Raw genomic sequence first — 20,633 nt, forward strand, 5'->3', positions numbered from 1 at the left:
GATAAAGTGGTTTCTTCTGGTTTAATGCTGATATCAGCAGCTTCTACTATAAAAAACACAATAATTTTATGACCATTTTTTAAATAATACATTTAAGTGGTTTCTGTTCATTAAAAAAAATATTCAACATGTAATATAAAACTTACCAATATCAGCAATAGTGAAGAAAAGTAAGAAGAGGAGTAACATTGTGATCCTGAGTGTTTAATTCAGACCTCCAGCTTTAGAAATAAATGTCAGGGTTGTGTATGTGAGATTGTCTCTGATGTCTCCACATGTAGCTCCGCCCACTCATATTTATTCATAGACATCTAAACTTGCTTCATTTTTTTAATGTAAAGGTTGTACATATTTATTTTTAATTTTAATTAGTAATTTTTATTTTTTTGTGATGGCAAATAAAATTTGAAGTCATTTTTTCTTATTTTTGTTTACCATACCAAAAACATCCAAAAATATTGTTTCCCCTTTAATAAAGTTCTTAGAGGCCATGGACATATAGACATCAAAAATTGCTTAAATTGTAAAGTTGTTTAATAAAAAAAGTGGTATATATTAACAATCTATATTTTGTGTGATTTGTGACTTCATCATAAACATCATAAACATTCAAAGCAACACCAAAGAGTGAACATTGAAAAAGGAAAATCTATTTGAAATAAAAAGTCAGACAGCTCCCCCTCCTGGGGAAAAGTAAAACAATTGTCTTTTTCTCATATGAAGTAGTTTTTGTACAGTGTTTTTGAGTTTCCTGTCACTGTGGGCTGCAGGATGCAGTAGTACAATGCAGAGTCTGATACTGAAGCAGAGAAGATCTCCAAATCCACACGCTTCACGCTCTTATGAATTTTAGCAGACATATGAGGATGAGGAGTTTCAGCTGTCTGATTTGCTCCTGATTCCATCAGGAGAACGAGGAAATCTGGTGCAGCGTTGGAATATTGTCGATACCACTGTATATTGTTCATAGTAAGAGTGTATTCATAAACACAGGAGAGTGTAACTGCTTGCTCCTCTTTAGCATCGACAGCAGAAGATGTGGGAGTAATGCTGTCCTGTGTGCTCTCACCTGAAGAGGACATTCATTTCAGAAAATTATAATCATATATATTATTTATATACATTCTTATAATCTAAAACAGTTTTGGTTCTTATACTTTAACATTTCTTAATAGTTTCAAACTCAAAAAGCCTTTAAAAAAATACATGGGATAATAAATGTAACACAAGATGATCTATGAAGAATCCACTTTCTTCTGTAAAACATTTTTAAGGTTATTATAAAGGCCAGATTTCGGTGAAGTAACTTTTAGTACATAAATCAGCTTTTTTATAATTATTTAGAAATGATATTGAGATGAACTTACACAGAAGAAGCACTAGTAGAAACAGTAGAAAGAGCAGCATGATGGAGATGGAAGCTGCTGAAAGGAAAAAGGGAATGAGTGCAGTTTACTATAGAAGCCTGTGGAGCTCCACCTTCTTACACTGTTCCTGAGTGGATTTGTCACCAGGGGGCGCTAAGTACTGTATCCCTGAAGGTCAAAATACAGTTAAACCCTTGAAAATAGTCACCTTACGTTTTTAGTATTAAAATAAAATAAAATAAAAAAAGCGTGCTTTATTGTTGATAAGTTGCATTTAAATTAAATGAGGTAGCAAACAGCAAATGCCACAAAAACATGGCTGCCATTAGCCCCAGACCGAGTATGAACTCTAGACTGAACTTAGCTCCAATGTATATATTTATAAATTGTGTCTAAACTAGTACATAAACTATGCTAACTTAGCTAATCTCCTTTCTCTACATCCTTTATTGTAATTATAGCTGTAAATTTACTTATTACGGTGGCCCAGAAGTGCTAAACACATTAACAAATCAGAAAACATGTTAACAAATTAGAAAACACTAACAAATCCAAAAACAAAACAACAAATCCAAATCCTTTTTCCTTTTTCTTTTCTGTTTCTTTCATTTGCATCTGTTACCACAAATGTTGCTTGTGTCTGTGGTTAAACTGATAACAAGTTGGAAAAGGAAATTTCTAATCTGCTGTGGTTTTACTTAAAGGTGGGTTTTTGTACATCCTTTTACTTACGTTGTATTACTGTGTATCCTACATGAAGAGCGCAGTGATAGAGAGCAGAATCTGAGAGCTTTAGACCTCTGATAGTAAGTTTAGTAGTGTATCTGCTTGTTTCTGCCTCTAATCGAGTGTCAGTAGGAGTGCTCCCAGATCCTTCCCATAACCCTGCACCTTTATACAGAGAAAACTGTGGAGCTCTGTTAGGATTTTGTTTGTACCAGTAAAGCCGAATCATTTCATTGCTTGTCTCATATGAACATTTCAGAGTAACAGTTTCTGTTTCCTTCTTGTTGGCGTCTGCATCTGTTGGACCAATTTTATCTGCAAAACTGCCTGCTGTAAAGAAAATCATAAACATGTAATTTTGTAAGCACACTAAAACATTGTTTTAAGAAATAAATAGACTAAAACATCAAACATAAATATGAACTAATACACTGATTTTACAGGTGAATTACCTGTAACTACAGTGATAATCAGTGGTGTGTATCTCACTATGTACAGTAAGGTGTAGAGTTGAGTCATTTCTGAACACAGCTCTGTGAGGATTCTGTATAATAGTGCTGTATGTGCTGAACTTTACACATGAGGGAACACGTCTCTAGAAGGCCACACCCAGGAAGTGCTGCTGTTGTAGTGTAACTTTGTGCAGATCATCACTTTACAGATTTAGTGACAGTGAACTGAGTCACTAGTATGATCTGTGTTGTATCATGGTATCATGCTGTTGAATTGTAAATGTGATGAACAGGTTCACTGAAACACTACATCAGGCTTTTGTATGAATGATGACGGTAAAACCACCAATGCAATAATCAGAGCACAGTAGAAGCAGATGGAACAGTATCCAAAATGACAATAACATTAAAAAAGAGTGATTAATAAATTTACTGAGATTCATTAAAATACAGTATAAAAACAATGTTTTATGTTTGACCTAATCAACAGCACTGCTTTTTAAAGATATCTATTATTACTGAAACTGATGCCTGCAATACATATAAAAAAAGCTGAGGCAATTTAAGGCGAATAAAACTCTGATGAGTTTGAATAACAAGCTGATATGAAACAGGTGATTTTAAACATATGAGCCAATCGTGTTATAATATGTTAGAAGCATCCACTTGCACCCTGATCATACTAAACAATGTCCTTTACTATTATGTAGCAGTTCAGATCCATGTTTTTTTTTCTCTCCCTGTTTCCTCCATCCAACACCCACCCCCTAGTTGAGTGTTTTCCTGAGGGTGAGTTCAGATCTCTAGTTAAACACAAAACCAAAAGACATGTTAGATATTTGTTTCTTGTCTAAACCTCACTTATAGATTATAATGTGCAGAGTCAGTGACCTCAAACCTGATATCATCTGATACTAAACAAATCTGTTTTATGAGGTAGTTTTCATATAAATTTTACATCAATCCCAGTAAAAAAAAACGTATCATTATAGCTACTGTAGATTTCCACAAATTAAAAAATCACTGTATTTGTATGTTTTTTTTACATTTATTTATGTATTTATTGCTGCCTTGTATAATCTGAAAAGCAACATTTATTCATTTTCTCCCGCTTATCCGTAATTCGGGTCGAGGGGGCAGCAGTCTAAGCAAGCCCCCGCCTTTGACTGCTGCCCAATCCTCACAGCACCGTCCCTTACGGTCCCTCCTGCAGGTGGTGAGCCCACGGGAAGGCGGCCCCATGTCACTCCGACGTCACGGACCTTGATATTTCCCTCGTAAGGGACCCCCGGAGCATAGAGGGTTAAGGGCCTTGCTCAAGGGCCCAAGAGTGGCAGCTTGGCGATACCGGGGCTCGAACCCCAGACCTTCCGATCGGCAACCCAGCACCTTAACCGCTGGAGCCACCACTTCCCTCAAAAAGTAACAATAAAATTTAAATTACGTCAACTATGTATATCAATTAATTGTTTAAAATACAGTATATATGATATAGAGAGGGAATACAGTAGGTTTGAGGATTGAAGAACATGCAAATGATTAAACTTTAAAGTTTATGTACTTTCAGTTTATGGCAAATTAACGATATACATCTTTAATTATATGTTACTTTAATTATAAACAGGTGCAGGTGAGGTTCTGACGAAGAACAGAGAAACTCATTTTTTTTTGTACAGTATGTTTTTGTACAGTGCAGCTGGATTTCCTGTCACTGTGGGCACCAGAGCACAGTAGTATAGATCAGAGTCTGATACAGCAGCAGAGGAGATGATCAGATCCACTTGTTTATTAGTTTTATCAACTGCAGCATCCAGACGTGGTGGCATGGGAGTAGTTTTACTTCCAAATGGATCAATGTAAAAAAGGAATTTAGAATACGCTTTGGGATAATGTCTGTACCAGAACAGGTTTTTTACTGCACCACTAAAGTTTGTATAACTGCAAGACAGAGTCACATTATAACCTTCATCTACAACTTTATGAGTGGAAAGTGGTTCTATTGGATCTGCAGTGGAGTCACCTGTCATAGAGAAGAGAACACGGTCAATCCAGAAATACAGTCAGACTCACATTCTACTGTTTCTAAACACCACACAGACCAAATAATCACTAATTCAACACTTAATATTTCTGAAATCATAAAATGAATGTATAACTCACCTAGTGAAAGCCACAGACACATGAATATAACAGTGAACATGATGAAGGCTCTTAGTTCAGTGAAAAGTTCTGTACTTTAACCTGTTAACATCCTAAAGGTTCATGAAGCTCCACCCCACAGCATCACATCACAGAGTCACCAATATTACTGACAGATTGTTGTTTATTTGTCAGTAAACACAAACTGTAAACAGGAAAATCATGTATTTATGAAACTTGTAGTCGTTCATTATATTTGAGTCCAGAGCCAAAAGTGTAAATGTCTCGAATAATATTAAAAAAATATTGTTTATTAAATCTGGATTTTGTTTCTAATTTGTTGTTCCACTGTGTTAAGGAAAAAAAGCTGCTGTTCTTGGTAATACCATGAAAGATACAATCAAGCCGAGTTATCTGACTCATGACTGTAATAAAATCATTCTGCTTAATAAAAGTGTATAAAGTAGTGTGTAGAAGTAGAGCTGATTATCATCTAAACATGAAACTGTGGTGCAACATGTCTAGAGAATATAAACATGCAGTAGTAATGTGTTTGTCCATGCTGGAGACAAATATATATTAAAGTAGTGTAAAGAAGAATTCAGAAATGTAAAGATGTGGGATGTGAGAAGTGTCCTAGTACTTGGAACATAATACTGTACGATAACATACTCCGCCATCTTGTGGTGAAAGATTGTTAAACACACCAAGTTATTTATCTAAGCAATTCAAGGTTAAGGGCCTTACTTAAGGGCCCAACAGTGGCAGTTAAGATTTGAACCCATGACCTTCAGGCCAGAAGCCCATCAAACTATCCACTGAGATCCCACTTTTATAGGTGTATGACTGTATACACAAGGAACCAAGGCACAGAAGAGAGTGGTGAAAAATACCCAGGTTTGCTCTGAGACATATTATATTATATTATCACTTTCAGTCTCACTGCACTTTATAAACTACATCATTAGCAGCTAATTCACAAAAGCTGGACTATAAAACAAATACTGTCAAAAAAGTCTAAATGATATTATATTATATTAAAATAAGTTGTGCATTCTTATTTATTTATTTATATTTTTTTATTGCAGGTTCAAATCTTACAGAAATGTTGTCGGTGATTGACTGAAAACAAGTTGGTAAAGGGAGTGTATTTAATCTGCTGTGTAAAAAAGTAATTAAATACAAATACTGACTTTTCTAAGCTGAGATTCTTTAGCAGGACTTTACTGCAGCTACATTCAATTCTGCTCATGTGTGGGGTCTTTCTGATATGAGTTTTGTTTCCAGGAAGTGAAAAGTTGCTCACATTCAGCAAAGTAACGAATTGTTATACACATGCACATGGATGAAAGATGACAGGAAGGATGGAAGGAAATTGAATTCCAGTGATTGGTGCGGAAAACAAGAGAAAATGTTGATTTAATTGTAATGTAAATAAAATGTAAAGTGATTGATGTGTATTGAGCATCTTTAATATCTTTTTTTTTTCTTTTCTATTTCACTCAGCTGCATCTGTTACCACAACTGTTTCTTGTCTGTGGTTTACTGGCAAAGGAAATATCTATGAGGGTTTTTTGTACAGCCTTTTACTGACTCTGTATTACTGTGCTGTGTTACTAAGTGCGCAGTGATAGAGAGCAGAATCTGAGAGCTTTAGACCTCTGATAGTAAGTTCAGTAGAGATTCTGGTAGTTTTGGACTCTAATCGAGTGTCAGTGGGTTTACGCTCTGCCCTTTCTGACCTTGCACCTTTATACAGTAAAAACTGTGGAGCGCTGTTTGGATATTGTTTGTGAGGATTCTGTATAATAGTGCTGTATGTGCTGAACTTTACACATGAGGGAACACGTCTCTAGAAGACCACACCCAGGAAGTGCTGCTGTTGTAGTATAGCACTGTACAGATCATCACTTCACAGTATCAGTGACAGTGAACTGATTCTCCAATACAACACACAACTAGTCCAGTGTTCATGATCAACACACTGCATTGTGAAGTCAGACCTACACTTCTATACTCTTACACATATCTTTTGGAGTTTAAGGCCTGCGCTGTGTTTCAACATTAAAAATCACAAAAATATGGGCCTGATTTAAAAAATGTTTTATTTGGGATACTTTTTCAGAATGGAATATTGGTTGAAAATCATGAATCCATCAAGTAATAAGTGACTACAATCTAATCTAACACATTTGAGTACTAAATGAATGAACAGATGCAGGTGAGGATGGAAAATGACCCACATGATTTTGATCTTCTGAAACTTTCTCTATACAACCAAATAAAGTAGCCTCTGAAAGTATTAGAACACCAAGGGCCAATTCTTAAAGAGAATTTGCTTAAATATCAAAATATAATTATGAAAAGATTCATCACAATTTCAACTTTCATTTCCTGGTTTGTACGTTTGGATATGTTAAACAATTTAGCACCTTTAATTCAAGCCCACCATTTTGCAAGTGATTATAAATATTGGAACAAGTGCCTGATAAATGTTTGTTGTTGCCCTGGTCTGCCCTGACTGACAACACATATTTAATACCTCATGAGACTGCATTTGTTATTGAATTGGGTTAAAGCTAGAGCACCAGAGAGTCGTCTTCAGGTATTGTTAGGTGAAGGGTACCGGTAGAAACTGGGATACTTTTGGCCGAAGGAGGAGAAGGAGAGGAGGAACATGTCTACAGAGACAGCAGAAAAAGGAGCAGTGTAGGACAGTGGAGGTTCGGGTTGGTAGTTTAAATGTTGGTACTATGACTGGTAAAGGGAGAGAGGCAGCTAATATGATGGAGAGGAGAAAGGTAGATATTTTGTGTGTTCAGGAGACCAAGTGAAAGGGGAGTAAGACCAGGACCATTGGAGGGGGTTTTAAAATGTGGGGTGTGAATGAAAGAGAAATTGTTTATGGGCCAGTTGCTAAAGAGAATTTAAGAATTTTAGAATGGATATGAGATGAAACAAATCATAATGTTATTTTAGTGTAAACGTTCAGATTTTATTCAAAGGGTTTTATATTTATATTCACAGCTGTTCTGTACATAGCACCTTCATTTCCGCAGGCTCAAAATATATTAGACAAATGTGCACTATTATTGTCATTAGAAATAGTTTTAATACTTGAATGCCAATCCTTGGCACTTAGTGACTGAAATCTGGAATCCATGAACATCACCAAATACTGAGTTTTCTCCATTTAAATTCTTTGCCAGTACTTGAGTCTTATATTTTCCTTTCAGTAAGTGAAAAGCTCCTCACATCACATCCTGCAAAATAACCCTCATATTTATATACAAGCACATATATACTGAACAGAAAGTCAGTGAATGTCAATGTATATAGTAAATGTATATTTGTGAATGTAATTTTATGCGGTTGGCATCTTTAATCCCTTTTTATTCTTTTCTATTTCATTCAGCTGCATCTGTTACCACAAATGTGGTTTACTGATAACAAGTAGGTAAAGGAAATATCTTTGATGGGTTCTTGTACAGTCTTTCAGTGACTCTGTATTACTGTGCTACGTCTCTAAGAGCGCAGTGATAGAGAGCAGAATCTGAGAGCTTTAGACCTCTGATAGTAAGTTCAGTAGAGTCTCTGGTTGTTTCTGCCTTTAATCGACGATCAGCAGGAGCGCTACCATCACCAGATCTTGATCTTGCGCCTTTATACAGTAAAAACTGTGGTGCGCTGTTAGGATATTGTTTGTACCAGTAAAGAAAAATGTATTCACTGTTTGTCTCATATGAACATTTCAGAGTAACAGTTTCTGTTTCCTTCCCATTGACATCTTCACGTGTAGGTGCAATTGTATCTGCAAAAATTCCTGCTGTAAAGAAGAAAGTAAAGAATTTTCTATGAAGTTAATAATTACTATATAGTTATTTTGTAAGCACACAAACATTTTCTTAAGAAAAAAATAATCTAATGCTTTAAACATAAATATTAATAAGTACACTGAATCTACTAATGAATATGAATTACCTGTAGCTACAGTGAGAATCAGTGGTGTGTATCTCACTATGTACAGTAAGGTGTAGAGTTGAGTCATTTCTGAACACAGCTCTGTGAGGATTCTGTATAATAGTGCTGTATGTGCTGAACTTTACACATGAGGGAACACGTCTCTAGAAGACCACACCCAGGAAGTGCTGCTGTTGTAGTATAATTTTATACAGATCACCACGTCAAAGCATTAGTAACAGGGAACTGAGTCTTTCTAGCTTTTATTGTATGAAGTTGTAGTTGCTTTTTGTAGAGGTGGTTGGTCAAATTTTCACCTTCATCCACAAATTTATGAGTAAAACGTGGCTCTATAGAATCTGCCATGGAGTCACCTGTCATAGAGAACAGAATGTAACTTTTACATAATCACAATTTAACTGATAAATCAATATTAAGGGTTCAAAATGAACAAAAGTCAGTGTATAACCATTGAAAGCCACAGACACATGAATATAACATTGAACATGATGAATAGATTTAGCTGAATAAAAATAATCTGAGGTCTTTCTGTACTCTAAAAGGTTCATGAAGCTCCACCTCACAGCATCACATTACAGTAACACGGGGGGGGGGGGGGGAAGGGAAAAGATTCCTGAATTTAATTCCACACAGTTTAGAGCAGTAACACCGGACACAATAGATCTGGAAGTGTCATTAAATATATTTTTGAGCATTTACAATGTAGATATATTTGTACACTGCTGTGATGAAAATGTTTGTGTTACTCCTTTATTATTCTTTTATCTTTCTTCCAGCTGCATCTGTTGCTACAAATGTTGTTTGTGTCTGTGGTTAACTGACAATTTGATCAAATGAACACATTTAATCTGTTGTGGTTTTAGAAGCTTCCTATTCCATTGTTAGGTTTTTGTAAAGGCTTTCAGTGTCTCTGTATTACTGTGCTCCTACTCTTAGAGCGCAGTGATAGAGAGCAGAATCTGAGAGCTTTAGACCTCTGATAGTAAGTTCAGTAGAGTCTCTGGATGTTTGTGTCTGTAATCGAGTGTCAGTAGGAGTGCTCGCAAAACTAACTGACCTTGCGCCTTTATACAGTAAAAACTGTGGTGTGCTGTCGGGATATTGTTTGTACCAGTAAAGCCGAATTTCTTCACTGCCTGACTCATATGAACATTTCAGAGTAACAGTGTCTGTTTCTTTTCCGATAATATTGGCATCTTTATCTGTCGGCCCAATTTTATCTGCAAAACTGCCTGCTGTAAAGACAAAAATATGAATGAATAAATGTGACATAAAATCAATTTATTTTGTAAACAAAACCAAAACAACCAATAAATTAATGTTTAAAATATTCATTTGTGTTCTATAATACAACTGATTAACAAATGAGTGTTAATAACCTGTAACTACAGTGAGAATCAGTGGTGTGTATCTCACTATGTACAGTAAGGTGTAGAGTTGAGTCATTTCTGAACACAGCTCTGTGAGGATTCTGTATAATAGTGCTGTATGTGCTGAACTTTACACATGAGGGAACACGTCTCTAGAAGACCACACCCAGGAAGTGATGCTGTTGTAGTATAACACTGAACAGATCATCACTTTATAGAATCAGTAACAGTGAACTGAGTCTTTCTAGCTTTTATCCTCCATAAATAATTTGTTATACTGAGAAGATTATGATGAAGGGAAGCAGATGATAATATTTTATAATAATTTGTAAACTAATAAACATACACTATTAACAGTAGACTTTGTATGTTGACATTTTTATATACCAACTATTTCCCATTCATTCATTCATTCATTCATTCATTCATTCATTCATTTTCTCCCGCTTATCCGTAATTCGGGTCGCGGGGGCAGCAGTCTAAGCAAGCCCCCGCCTTCGACTGCTGCCCAATCCTCACAGCACCGTCCCTTACCGTCCCTCCTGCAGGTGGTGAGCCCACCGGAAGGCGGCCCCACGTCACTCCGACGTCACGGACCTTGATATTTCCCTCGTAAGGGATATTTCCCATTTAGAGATTTTGAAATTTTGGCAGTTTTCTGAAGCGCCCACACAGAAAATAATAAGTTAATACTAATATTGAGCACAAAGACACTGTGAGTTTCTCAGACAGCTGTGTGGGATTTGTATGTGCTATAAAGAGTGTTAACTACAATGTGTGTAATGTAACTACAATATGTCTTGCTGAAATACTACTGCAAACTGTGTTCACATTTAACTGTTGGAACACAATCTATTATGATAATGTAAGTATTTTTAAGGTGAGTCAGTGCACTTTCTGGAGGAAAAAAGTGTATTTGTGTTAAAACAGGGGGTTGAATTCATATGAATTCACTAAACCATCTTGTGAAGAAAAGAGAAAGACTTTAACACAGTAAGGCTTTTTTTTCACTTGGGTTTATCTCTATGATCCAGTTCATCCTAAATAATGGGCTACTGGGAAAAAGAAGAAATTCACAAATCATGACAGTAAGTTAACACAGTGGTAAAATGAATTCATGTTTAATTCATTCAATATGCTGTAATTAATTGGATTTGCTGACAAACATTGCTTGTAATAAGATACTTATTCTTAGAAATCATCTTAGTTTCATCTGAACACATCCAGTAAAATAAGGATTGAATGGGAGACAAGTAGTTTAGCAGAATAACTAAAGTTTGTGGAGGTTTTTGTACAGTGCAGCTGGATTTCCTGTCACTGTGGGCACCAGAGCACAGTAGTATAGAGCAGAGTCTGATACAGCAACAGAGGAGATGATCAGATCCACTTGTTTATTAGTTTTATCAACTTCAACATCCAGACGTGGTGGCATGGGGTTAGTTTTAAATCCACTTGGATTGATGAAAAGAAGGAACTCAGGTTTAGATGTTGGATAATGTCTGTACCATTGTAGATAGTTTACTGTACCACTAAACTTTTTATAACTGCATGACAGAGTCACATTTTCTCCTTCATCTACAACTTTATGAGTGGAAAGTGGTTCTATTGGATCTGCAGTGGAGTCACCTGTCATAGAGAAGAGAACACGGTCAATCCAGAAATACAGTCAGACTCACATTCTACTGTTTCTAAACACCACACAGACCAAATAATCACTAATTCAACACTTAATATTTCTGAAATCATAAAATGAATGTATAACTCACCTAGTGAAAGCCACAGACACATGAATATAACAGTGAACATGATGAAGGCTCTTAGTTCAGTGAAAAGTTCTGTGCTTTAACCTGTTAACATCCTAAAGGTTCATGAAGCTCCACCCCACAGCATCACATCACAGAGTCACCAATATTACTAGTTAAGGGCCTTACTTTATGGCCTTACTTAAGGGCCCAACAGTGGCAGTTTAGATTTGAACCCATGACCTTCAGGCCAGAAGCCCTTCAACTTATCCACTGAGATCCCACTTTTATAGGTGTATGACTGTATACACAAGGAACCAAGGCACAGAAGAGAGTGGTGAAAAATACCCAGGTTTGCTCTGAGACATATTATATTATATTATCACTTTCAGTCTCACTGCACTTTATAAACTACATCATTAGCAGCTAATTCACAAAAGCTGGACTATAAAACAAATACTGTAAAAAAAGTCTAAATGATATTATATTATATTAAAATAAGTTGTGCATTCATATTTATTTATTTATATTTTTTTTATTGCAGGTTCAAATCTTACAGAAATGTTGTCGGTGATTGACTGAAAACAAGTTGGTAAAGGGAGTGTATTTAATCTGCTGTGTAAAAAAGTAATTCAATACAAATACTGACTTTTCTAAGCTGAGATTCTTTAGCAGGACTTTACTGCAGCTACATTCAATTCTGCTCATGTGTGGGGTCTTTCTGATATGAGTTTTGTTTCCAGGAAGTGAAAAGTTGCTCACATTCAGCAAAGTAATGAATTGTTATACACATGCACATAAATGAAAGATGACAGGAAGGATGGAAGGAAATTGAATTCCAGTGATTGGTGCGTAAAACAAGAGAAAATGTTGATTTAATTGTAATGTAAATAAAATGTAATGTGACTGATGTGTATTGAGCATCTTTAATATCTTTTTTTTTTATTTTTTTTTTTTTATTTCATTCAGCTGCATCTGTTACCACAACTGTTTCTTGTCTGTGGTTTACTGGCAAAGGAAATATCTATAAGGGTTTTTTGTACAGCCTTTTACTGACTCTGTATTACTGTGCTGTGTTACTAAGTGCGCAGTGATAGAGAGCAGAATCTGAGAGCTTTAGACCTCTGATAGTAAGTTCAGTAGAGACTCTGGTAGTTTTGGACTCTAATCGAGTGTCAGTGGGTTTACGCTCTGCCCTTTCTGACCTTGCACCTTTATACAGTAAAAACTGTGGAGCGCTGTTTGGATATTGTTTGTACCAGTTAAGCAAAATGTATTCAGTGTTTGTCTCATATGAACATTTGAGAGTAACAGTTTCTGTTTCCTTCCCGTTGGCATCTTCATCTGTCGGCCCAATTTTATCTGCAAAACTGCCTGCTGTAAAGAAGAAAATGATAAAGGAGTATTTTATATAATAAAGCCTCAAACAAAAATATAAAAAAGAACACTGAATTTACAGAGGAATAGTAATGACCTGTAGCTACAGTGAGAATCAGTGGTGTGTATCTCACTATGTACAGTAAGGTGTAGAGTTGAGTCATTTCTGAACACAGCTCTGTGAGGATTCTGTATAATAGTGCTGTATGTGCTGAACTTTACACATGAGGGAACACGTCTCTAGAAGGCCACACCCAGGAAGTGCTGCTGTTGTAGTATAGCACTGTACAGATCATCACTTCACAGTATCAGTAACAGTGAACTGATTCTCCAATACAACACACAACTAGTCCAGTGTTCATGATCAACACACTGCATTGTGAAGTCAGACCTACACTTCTATACTCTTACACATATCTTTTGGAGTTTAAGGCCTGCCCTGTGTTTCAACATTAAAAATCACAAAAATATGGGCCTGATTTAAAAAATGTTTTATTTGGGATACTTTTTCAGAATGGAATATTGGTTGAAAATCATGAATCCATCAAGTAATAAGTGACTACAATCTAATCTAACACATTTGAGTACTAAATGAATGAACAGATGCAGGTGAGGTTGGAAAATGACCCACATGATTTTGATCTTCTGAAACTTTCTCTATACAACCAAATAAAGTAGCCTCTGAAAGTATTAGAACACCAAGGGCCAATTCTTAAAGAGAATTTGCTTAAATATCAAAATATAATTATGAAATGATTCATCACAATTTCAACTTTCATTTCCTGGTTTGTACGTTTGGATATGTTAAACAATTTAGCACCTTTAATTCAAGCCCACTATTTTGCAAGTGATTATAAATATTGGAACAAGTGCCTGATAATTGTTTGTTGTTGCCCAGGTCTGCCCTGACTGACAACACATATTTAATACCTTACACTGCATTTTTTATTGAATTGGGTTAAAGCTAGAGCACCAGAGAGTTGTTTTCAGGTATTGTTAGGTGAAGAGTACTGGTGGAAACTGGGATACTTTTGGCCGAAGGAGGAGAAGGAGAGGAGGAACATGTCTACAGAGACAGCAGAAAAAGGAGCAGTGTAGGACAGTGGAGGTTCGGGTTGGTAGTTTAAATGTTGGTACTATGACTGGTAAAGGAAGAGAGGCAGCTAATATGATGGAGAGGAGAAAGGTAGATATTTTGTGTGTTCAGGAGACCAAGTGAAAGGGGAGTAAGACCAGGACCATTGGAGGGGGTTTTAAAATGTGGGGTGTGGATAAAAGAGAAATTGTTTATGGGCCAGTTGCTAAAGAGAATGTAAGAATTTTAGAATGGAAATGATATGAAGCAAATCATAATGTTATTTTAGGGTAAACTTTCAGATTTTATTTAAAGGGTTTTATATTTATATTCACATCTGTTATGTACATAGCACCTTCATTTCAGCAGGCTCAAAATATATTAGACAAATGTGCACTATTATTGTCATTAGAAATAGTTTTAATACTTGAATGCCAATCCTTGGCACTTAGTGACTGAAATCTGGAATCCATGAACATCACCAAATACTGAGTTTTCTCCATTAAAATTATTTGCCAGTACTTGAGTCTTACATTTTCCTTTCAGTAAGTGAAAAGCTGATAACATCCTGCAAAATACCCCTTATATTTATATACAAGCACATATATACTGAACAGAAAGTCAGTGAATGTCAATGTATATAGTAAATGTATATTTGTGAATGTAATTTTATGCGGTTGGCATCTTTAATCCCTTTTTATTCTTTTCTATTTCATTCAGCTGCATCTGTTACCACAAATGTGGTTTACTTATAACAAGTAGGTAAAGGAAATATCTTTGATGGGTTCTTGTACAGTCTTTCACTGACTTTGTATTACTGTGCTACGTCTCTAAGAGCGCAGTGATAGAGAGCAGAATCTGAGAGCTTTAGACCTCTGATAGTAAGTTCAGTAGAGTCTCTGGTTGTTTCTGCCTTTAATCGACGATCAGCAGGAGCGCTACCATCACCAGATCTTGACCTTGCGCCTTTATACAGTAAAAACTGTGGTGCGCTGTTAGGATATTGTTTGTACCAGTAAAGAAAAATGTATTCACTGTTTGTCTCATATGAACATTTCAGAGTAACAGTTTCTGTTTCCTTCCCATTGACATCTTCACGTGTAGGTGCAATTGTATCTGCAAAAATTCCTGCTGTAAAGAAGAAAGTAAAGAATTTTCTATGAAGTTAATAATTACTATAAAGTTATTTTGTAAGCACACAAACATTTTCTTAAGAGAAAAATAATCTAATGCTTTAAACATAAATATTAATAAGTACACTGAATCTACTAATGAATATGAAGTACCTGTAACTACAGTGAGAATCAGTGTTGTGTATCTCACTATGTACAGTAAGGTGTAGAGTTGAGTCATTTCTGAACACAGCTCTGTGAGGATTCTGTATAATAGTGCTGTATGTGCTGAACTTTACACATGAGGGAACACGTCTCTAGAAGACCACACCCAGGAAGTGCTGCTGTTGTAGTATAATTTTATACAGATCACCACGTCAAAGCATTAGTAACAGGGAACTGAGTCTTTCTAGCTTTTATTGTATGAAGTTGTAGTTGCTTTTTGTAGAGGTGGTTGGTCAAATTTTCACCTTCATCCACAAATTTATGAGTGAAACGTGGCTCTATAGAATCTGCCATGGAGTCACCTGTCATAGAGAACAGAATGTAACTTTTACATAATCACAATTTAACTGATAAATCAATATTAAGGGTTCAGAATTAACAAAAGTCAGTGTATAACCATTGAAAGCCACAGACACATGAATATAACATTGAACATGATGAGTAGATTTAGCTGAATAAAAATAATCTGAGGTCTTTCTGTACTCTAAAAGGTTCATGAAGCTCCACCTCACAGCATCACATTACAGTAACACGGGGGGGAAAAAAAGGGAAAAGATTCCTGAATTTAATTCCACACAGTTTAGAGCAGTAACACCGGACACAATAGATCTGGAAGTGTCATTAAATATATTTTTGAGCATTTACAATGTAGATATATTTGTACACTGCTGTGATGAAAATGTTTGTGTTACACCTTTATTATTCTTATATCTTCTTCCAGCTGCATCTGTTGCTACAAATGTTTGTGTCTGTGGTTAACTGACAATTTGATCAAATGAACACCTTTAATCTGTTGTGGTTTTAGAAGCTTCCTATTCCATTGTTAGGTTTTTGTAAAGGCTTTCAGAGACTCTGTATTACTGTGCTCCTACTCTTAGAGCGCAGTGATAGAGAGCAGAATCTGAGAGCTTTAGACCTCTGATAGTAAGTTCAGTAGAGTCTCTGGATGTTTGTGTCTGTAATCGAGTGTCAGTAGGAGTGCTCGCAGAACTATAAGACCTTGCGCCTTTATACAATAAAAACTGTGGTGTGCTGTTAGGATATTGTTTGTACCAGTAAAGCCAAATCTGTTCACTGCTTGATTCATATGAACATTTCAGAGTAACAGTGTCTGTTTCTTTTCCGATAATATTGGCATCTTCATCTGTCGGCCCAATTTTATCTGCAAAACTGCCTGCTGTAAAGAAGAAAATATGAATGAATAAATGTGACATAAAATCAATTTATTTTGTAAACAAAACCAAAACAACCAATAAATTAATGTTTAAAATATCCATTTGTGTTCTATAATACAACTGATTAACAAATGAGTGTTAATTACCTGTAACTACAGTGAGAATCAGTGGTGTGTATCTCACTATGTACAGTAAGGTGTAGAGTTGAGTCATTTCTGAACACAGCTCTGTGAGGATTCTGTATAATAGTGCTGTATGTGCTGAACTTTACACATGAGGGAACACGTCTCTAGAAGACCACACCCAGGAAGTGATGCTGTTGTAGTATAACACTGAACAGATCATCACTTTATAGAATCAGTAACAGTGAACTGAGTCTTTCTAGCTTTTATCCTCCATAAATAATTTGTTATACTGAGAAGATTATGATGAAGGGAAGCAGATGATAATATTTTATAATAATTTGTAAACTAATAAACATACACTATTAACAGTATACTTTGTATGTTGACATTTTTATATACCAACTATTTCCCATTCATTCATTCATTCATTCATTCATTCATTCATTCATTCATTCATTTTCTCCCGCTTATCCGTAATTCGGGTCGCGGGGGCAGCAGTCTAAGCAAGCCCCCGCCTTCGACTGCTGCCCAATCCTCACAGCACCGTCCCTTACGGTCCCTCCTGCAGGTGGTGAGCCCACCGGAAGGCGGCCCCACGTCACTCCGACGTCACGGACCTTGATATTTCCCTCTTAAGGGATATTTCCCTTTTAGAGATTTTAAAATTTTGGCAGTTTTCTGAAGCGCCTACACAGAAAATAATAAGTTGATACTAATATTGAGCAGAAAGACACTGTGAGTTTCTCAGACAGCTGTGTGGGATTTGTATGTGCTATAAAGAGTGTTAACTACAATGTGTGTAATGTAACTACAATATGTCTTGCTGAAATACCACTGCAAACTGTGTTCACATTTAACTGTTGGAACACAATCTATTATGATAACGTAAGTATTTTTAAGGTGAGTCAGTGCACTTTCTGGAGAAAAAAGTGTATTTGTGTTAAAACAGGGGGTTGAATTCATATATATTTCACTACACCATCTTGTGAAGAAAAGAGAAAGACTTTAACACAGCAAGGCTTTTTTTTCACTTGGGTTTATCTCTATGATCCAGTTCATCCTAAATAATGGTTTAGTAAGTTATCACAGTGGTAATATGAATAATAATAAGATTCACATAGCTTAGAAATCTTAATAGTTTTATCTGAACACATCCAGTAAAATAAGGATTGAAAGGCATACAAGTAGTTTAGCAGAATAAGTAAAGTGTGTAGAAGTTTTTGTACAGTGCAGCTGGATTTCCTGTCACTGTGGGCGTCAGAGCGCAGTAGTATAGAGCAGAGTCTGATACAGCAGCAGAGGAGATGATCAGATCCACTTGTTTATTATTTTTATCAACTTCAACATCCAGACGTGGTGGAATGTCACTTTTAAATTTAGTAGATTCTTGAATGTAAAGAAGGAACTCAGGTTTAGATGTTGGATAATGTCTGTACCATTGTAGATAGTTTACTGTACCACTAAACTTTTTATAACTGCAGGACAGAGTCACATTTTCTCCTTCATCTACAACTTTATGAGTGGAAAGTGGTTCTATTGGATCTGCAGTGGAGTCACCTGTCATAGAGAAGAGAACACGGTCAATCCAGAAATACAGTCAGACTCACATTCTACTGTTTCTAAACACCACACAGACCAAATAATCACTAATTCAACACTTAATATTTCTGAAATCATAAAATGAATGTATAACTCACCTAGTGAAAGCCACAGACACATGAATATAACAGTGAACATGATGAAGGCTCTGAGTTCAGTGAAAAGTTCTGTACTTTAACCTGTTAACATCCTAAAGGTTCATGAAGCTCCACCCCACAGCATCACATCACAGAGTCACCAATATTACTGACAGATTGTTGTTTATTTGTCAGTAAACACAAACTGTAAACAAGAAAATTGTGTAATTATAAAAACTTGTAGTCGTTCATTATATTTGAGTCTACAGCCAAAAGTGTAAATGTCTCGAATAATAATAAAAAATATTGATTATTAAAAATGGATTTTGTTTCTAATTTGTTGTTCCACTGTGTTAAGGAAAAAAAACTGCTGTTCTTGGTAATACCATGAAAGATGCCATCAAGCCGAGTTATCTGACTCATGACTGTAATAAAATCATTCTGCTTAATAAAAGTGTATAAAGTAGTGTGTAGAAGTAGAGCTGGTTATCATCTAAACATGAAACTGTACCTGCAACATGTCTAGAGAATATAAACATGCAGTAGTAATGTGCTTGTCCATGCTGGAGACAAATATATGTTAAAGTAGTTTAAAGTAAAATTCAGAAATGTAAAGATGTGGGATGTGAGAAGTGTCCTAGTACTTGCAACATAATACTGTACGATAACATACTCCGCCATCTTGTGGTGAAAGATTGAGAAACACGCTAAGTTATCCATCTAAGCAATTTAGGGTTAAGGGCCTTACTTAAGGGCCCAACAGTGGCAGTTTAGATTTGAACCCATGACCTTCAGGCCAGAAGCCCTTCAACTTATCCACTGAGATACCACTTTTATAGGTGTATGACTGTATACACAAGGAACCAAGGCACAGAAGAGAGTGGTGAAAAATACCCAGGTTTGCTCTGAGACATATTATATTATATTATCACTTTCAGTCTCACTGCACTTTATAAACTACATCATTAGCAGCTAATTCACAAAAGCTGGACTATAAAACAAATACTGTCAAAAAAGTCTAAATGATATTATATTATATTAAAAAAAGTTGTGCATTCTTATTTATTTATTTATATTTTTTTATTGCAGGTTCAAATCTTACAGAAATGTTGTCGGTGATTGACTGAAAACAAGTTGGTAAAGGGAGTGTATTTAATCTGCTGTGTAAAAAAGTAATTAAATACAAATACTGACTTTTCTAAGCTGAGATTCTTTAGCAGGACTTTACTGCAGCTACATTCAATTCTGCTCATGTGTGGGGTCTTTCAGCCATGAGTTTTGTTTCCAGGAAGGAATAGTGCAGCTGCAGCTGAATGAAATAGAAAAGATTAAAAGGGATTAAAGATGCCAAGCACATAAAATTACATTCACAAATATACATTTACTATATACATTGACATTCACTGACTTTCTGTTCAGTATATATGTGCTTGTATATAAATATGAGGGTTATTTTGCAGGATGTGAGGAGCTTTTCACTTACTGAAAGGAAAATATAAGACTCAAGTCCTGGCAAAGAATTTAAATGGAGAAAACTCAGTATTTGCTGATGTTCATGGATTCCAGATTTTAGTCACTAAGTGCCAAGGATTGGCATTCAAGTATTAAAACTATTTCTAATGACAATAATAGTGCACATTTGTCTAATATATTTTGAGCCTGCGGAAATGAAGGTGCTATGTACATAACAGCTGTGAATATAAATATAAAACCCTTTAAATAAAATCTGAACGTTTACACGAAAATAACATTATGATTTGCTTCATCTCATATCCATTCTAAAATTCTTAAATTCTCTTTAGCAACTGGCCCATAAACAATTTCTCTTTCATCCACACCCCACATTTTAAAACCCCCTCCAATGGTCCTGGTCTTACTCCCCTTTCACTTGGTCTCCTGAACACACAAAATATCTACCTTTCTCCTCTCCATCATATCAGCTGCCTCTCTCCCTTTACCAGTCATAGTACCAACATTTAAACTACCAACCCGAACCTCCACTGTCCTACACTGCTCCTTTTTCTGCTGTCTCTGTAGACATGTTCCTCCTCTCCTTCTCCTCCTTCGGCCAAAAGTATCCCAGTTTCTACC

The 20,633-nt window shown here is 35.8% G+C and overlaps 1 long non-coding RNA gene across 2 annotated transcripts in view; it reads right to left on the minus strand.

Annotated features, from left to right (window-relative positions):
• Positions 1 to 597: 597 nt before the first annotated feature.
• The window catches only part of LOC310726400, an 82,764-nt gene continuing 62,728 nt past the window's right edge, over positions 598 to 20,633 (minus strand). For both annotated transcript variants that reach the window (XR_014533731.1, XR_014533732.1), the window contains exons 3-4: positions 1,368 to 1,424; positions 598 to 1,069 (exon numbers count right to left, since the gene is read on the minus strand). This is a non-coding gene — a long non-coding RNA (uncharacterized lncRNA). The remainder of the gene's footprint in view (positions 1,070 to 1,367; positions 1,425 to 20,633) is intronic.

Source organism: Silurus aristotelis (genome assembly GCF_946808225.1).
Source record: "Silurus aristotelis genome assembly, chromosome: 5".
NCBI classification, from domain to species: Eukaryota; Metazoa; Chordata; class Actinopteri; order Siluriformes; family Siluridae; genus Silurus; species Silurus aristotelis.